The sequence below is a fragment of the Agelaius phoeniceus genome, unplaced genomic scaffold (genome assembly GCF_051311805.1).
Source record: "Agelaius phoeniceus isolate bAgePho1 unplaced genomic scaffold, bAgePho1.hap1 Scaffold_109, whole genome shotgun sequence".
NCBI classification, from domain to species: Eukaryota; Metazoa; Chordata; class Aves; order Passeriformes; family Icteridae; genus Agelaius; species Agelaius phoeniceus.
Genome location: NW_027509875.1, coordinates 614,553 through 619,552, shown reverse-complemented (window position 1 = coordinate 619,552; position 5,000 = coordinate 614,553).

The window sequence follows — 5,000 nt, the reverse complement described above, 5'->3', positions numbered from 1 at the left end:
CCACCGGGGTAGACCTGATGTCCGGGGCCTCCGGGGTAGACCTGTTGTCCCGGGCCCCTTGGGTAGACCTGTTGTCCCAGGCTCCTTGGGGTAGACCTGATGTCCGGGGCCACCGGGGTAGACCTGATGTCCGGGGCCTCCGGGGTAGACCTGATGTCCGGGGCCTCGGGGGTAGACCAGTTGTCCCGGGCCCCTGGGGTAGACCTGTTGTCCCAGGCCCCTTGGGGTAGACCTGATGTCCTAGGCTTCGGGGTAGACCTGATGGCCGAGGCCCCTTGGGTAGACCTGTTGTCCCAGGCCCCTTGGGGTAGACCTGTTGTCCCGGGCCGCCGGGGTAGACCTGTTGTCCCGGGCCTCCGGGCTAGACCTGTTGTCCCGGGCCGCCGGGGTAGACCTGTTGTCCTAGGCTTCGGGGTAGACCTGTTGTCCCGGGCCGCCGGGGTAGACCTGATGTCCCGGGCCGCCGGGGTAGACCTGATGTCCTAGGCTTCGGGGTAGACCTGATGGCCGAGGCCCCTAGGGTAGACCTGTTGTCCCAGGCCTCTGGGGTAGACCTGTTGTCCTAGGCTTCGGGGTAGACCTGATGTCCTAGGCTTCGGGGTAGACCTGATGGCCGAGGCCCCTTGGGTAGACCTGTTGTCCCAGGCCCCTTGGGGTAGACCTGATGTCCTAGGCTTCGGGGTAGACCTGATGGCCGAGGCCCCTTGGGTAGACCTGTTGTCCCAGGCCCCTTGGGGTAGACCTGATGTCCTAGGCTTCGGGGTAGACCTGATGGCCGAGGCCCCTAGGGTAGACCTGGCCTTGGCCTACGGCAGCCTGGGCCTCCGGGGTAGACCTGACAGCCGAGGCCCGGGGTAGACCTGTTGTCCTAGGCTTCGGGGTAGACCTGTTGTCCTAGGCTTCGGGGTAGACCTGTTGTCCCGGGCCTCCGGGGTAGACCTGTTGTCCCGCGCCGCCGGGGTAGACCTGTTGTCCCAGGCCCCTTGGGTAGACCTGTTGTCCCGGGCCCCTTGGGGTAGACCTGTTGTCCCGGGCCGCCGGGGTAGACCTGATGTCCTGCGCTTCCGGGGTAGACCTGATAGCCCAGGCCCCTTGGGGTAGACCTTTTGTCCCAGGCCCTGGGGGTAGACCTGTTGTCCCCGGGCGGGCCCTCGCCTACGGCAGCCCGGCCCCTTGGCTAGACCTGTTGTCCCAGGCCCCTAGGGTAGACCTGTTGTCCCAGGCTCTTGGCTAGACCTGTTGTCCCGGGCCGGCCTTGGCCTACGGCAGCCTAGCAAGCGGCAAAAGGATGCAGACAGCGCCGGGGAGGCTGATGGGGGAGGGCGGGGCGCCCCCAACCGCCCATGGCCGGCTGCGCTTGCCACAGAGCGGGCAGGGCCAGGGGCCGGGGCAGGGCCAGGGAGAGAGGGCACGCCAGAGCGTGAATGCCTATGGGCGGGCCGGCGGGCGGCTGCGCGCGCGCGGGTGGCAGGGGGGGCCGGGTGGAGGTGGCTGGGGAGGGGTTGGCGAGGGGGCGGGGATGGTTGGCCGCGCCTTCCTTTCACGCGCAGCGGTGTGGTAGCCTGCAGGCGTGGCCGTGCGTTAGGGTTAGGGTTAGGGTTAGTTGGGGGGGGGGGGGGGGGGGGTTAGGGTTAGGGTTAGGGTTAGGGTTAGTGGGGGGGGGGGTTAGGGTTAGGGTTAGGGTTAGGGTTAGGGTTAGGGTTAGTGGGGGGGGGGTTAGGGGGTTAGGGTTAGGGTTAGGGTTAGTGGGGGGGGGGTTAGGGTTAGGGTTAGGGTTAGGGTTAGGGTTAGTGGGGGGCGGGGGGAGTTAGGGTTAGTGTTAGGGTTAGGGTTAGTCGGGGGCGGGGGGAGTTAGGGTTAGGGTTAGGGTTAGTTGGGGGGGGGGGGTGCGTGTCACTGTTTCTGTCTCTGTGCGGACCAGGGCCGGTGGCTTCGTGCCGGCCCCGGGCGCCTCGGCACCGAGTCCCCACGGCCCCCTAGAGTCACGTCGAGGGCCCAAGACCTCTGCGGACCGTGAAACAACCCGCCCGAAAGCTACACACAGCGCCTGTGTGCTGGCGGCGGTGCCGGCGGCCGCCGTCGCCTCTACCGGCGGGCGGGGCGGGGCGGGGCGGGGAGGGGAGGGGAGGGGCGCGGCGGGGCGAGCCGCATCGGGGCCAGGGGGGCCGGCCTGGGTAGGTTCCACCCCAGGAGGGCGTGGCGGGGCAGGGCGGGGGGTGGGTGGTGGGGGCGCTGTTTGGCCAGGTCAGCGTGTCAGCAGGCAGAGCACCGGCCTCGGCTTGCCCGTCGGCTCGGCTGGGGGCGCTTCCGATACGAAAGAAAAAGAAATCAAATGGGTCAATTTTTGGGTTGGTTTGCTTTCCCGGATAAGTTTCTCGTTCCAAGCAAATAGAAGAGCCATTCTTTCAGGAAAGGAGAAAAGAAAAAGGGGCGGGGCGGGGGGGGGCCCGGGGGGGTGGGGGACAACCCAAGAAAACCCAAATCCAAACCACAAGCCCCCCAACCCCCCCCAAAAAAACCACCTCAAAAATCAGTATCAGAGAAAGCCAAAGCAACTGGAAAAAACCCCCAAAAAACCCCCAAAACAGCCCCCCCCCCCCCCCCCCAGAAAAACAAAACAAAACAAAATACCAAAGCAAACCCAAACCAAATCCCCCCAAAGAACAACAACAAAAAAATGGAAAACATGTCATGGTCTTGAAAGGGGGGGGTGGGGTTGGGGTTCATTGTGTGGGACGGGGGGTCGATCGAGCCATCTGGCTCCGGGGTGTTATGAGGCTGTGAGCTTCGCCCGGCTCCGGGGTCGCTGGGCACGGCGAGGTGCCCGGGCGGCGGGCGACAACAGGGGGACAGCAGGTCTACCATGGATCCGAGCCGGACCCGGCTCATCAGGTCTACCCCGGCGGCGGCTGGGGACATCAGGTCTACCCCGGCTCCGGCCGGGGACATCAGGTCTACCCCGGCTGCGGCCGGGGACATCAGGTCTACCCCGGCTCCGGTCGGGGACATCAGGTCTACCCCGGCTCCGCCCGGGGACATCAGGTCTACCCCGGCTGCGGCCGGGGACAACAGGTCTACCCCGGCTCCGGTCGGGGACATCAGGTCTACCCCGGCTCCGGCCGGGGACATCAGGTCTACCCCGGCTCCGCCCGGGGACATCAGGTCTACCCCCGCTGCGGCCGGGGACATCAGGTCTACCCCGGCTGCGGCCGGGGACATCAGGTCTACCCCGGCTCCGGCCGGGGACATCAGGTCTACCCCGGCTCCGCCCGGGGACATCAGGTCTACCCCGGCTGCGGCCGGGGACATCAGGTCTACCCCGGCTCCGGTCGGGGACATCAGGTCTACCCCGGCTCCGCCTGGGGACATCAGGTCTACCCCGGCTGCGGCCGGGGACAACAGGTCTACCCCGGCTCCGGCCGGGGACATCAGGTCTACCCCGGCTCCGCCCGGGGACATCAGGTCTACCCCGGCTCCGCCCGGGGACATCAGGTCTACCCCGGCTCCGGCCGGGGACATCAGGTCTACCCCGGCTGCGGCCGGGGACAACAGGTCTACCCCGGCTCCGGTCGGGGACAACAGGTCTACCTCCGCTGTGGCCGGGGACATCAGGTCTACCCCGGCTCCGGTCGGGGACATCAGGTCTACCCCGGCTCCGGCCGGGGACATCAGGTCTACCCCGGCTCCGCCCGGGGACAACAGGTCTACCCCGGCTGCGGCCGGGGACATCAGGTCTACCCCGGCTCCGGTCGGGGACATCAGGTCTACCCCCGCTGCGGCCGGGGACATCAGGTCTACCCCGGCTCCGCCCGGGGACATCAGGTCTACCCCGGCTGCGGCCGGGGACATCAGGTCTACCCCGGCTCCGGTCGGGGACATCAGGTCTACCCCGGCTGCGGCCGGGGACATCAGGTCTACCCCGGCTCCGGTCGGGGACAACAGGTCTACCCCGGCTCCGGCCGGGGACATCAGGTCTACCCCGGCTGCGGCCGGGGACATCAGGTCTACCCCGGCTCCGGCCGGGGACAACAGGTCTACCCCGGCTGCGGCCGGGGACATCAGGTCTACCCCGGCTCCGGTCGGGGACATCAGGTCTACCCCGGCTCCGGCCGGGGACAACAGGTCTACCTCCGCTGTGGCCGGGGACATCAGGTCTACCCCGGCTCCGGTCGGGGACAACAGGTCTACCCCGGCTGCGGCCGGGGACATCAGGTCTACCCCGGCTGCGGCCGGGGACATCAGGTCTACCCCGGCTCCGGCCGGGGACAACAGGTCTACCCCGGCTGCGGCCGGGGACATCAGGTCTACCCCGGCTCCGGTCGGGGACATCAGGTCTACCCCGGCTCCGGTCGGGGACATCAGGTCTACCCCGGCTCCGCCCGGGGACATCAGGTCTACCCCGGCTCCGCCCGGGGACAACAGGTCTACCCCGGCTCCGGTCGGGGACATCAGGTCTACCTCGCTCCGGGGTCCGCCGGGGGCCGGCCTTGCCCCCTGGTGGCGGGCGCCGGCCGGGGACATCAGGTCTACCTCGCTCCGGCGGGACTTAGTGCAATTTCGGCGCCGGCCGGGTAGACCTGTTGTCCCGGCCGTCTGCGGAAGTTCACCAAGGGGTCGCTGTTGTCGGCCGCCTCCGGCTGCGTCATGGTAGGAGGCGGCCTGCGTTGGCGCCCCTCCCCGGTCGAGCTGCATTGGTCCTCTTGGAGGCCTGGCCGGCTTTGGACTCGTCTGTCCGTCTTATGGGAGCGAGGTGACGGGCCGCATCCCCGCAGGTTGACCCCGTACCTGCGTCCGAGGCGGAGCGGAGCGGCCGCGCGTGCGGTCGCCAGGGCCAAGCGAGTGCCGCCTAGCCGGGACGAAGCGCGCGTGCCTTTGTGTCCCGGCTCCCGTCCTTCCCAGGGAAAAGTGGGTCCAGTTGGCCAGGCGAGAGAGAAGGGGCCGCGCGAAAGAGCCGGATCCGCGGAGGCGAGAGAGAAGGGCCGCGCAAGAGCGGATCCGGA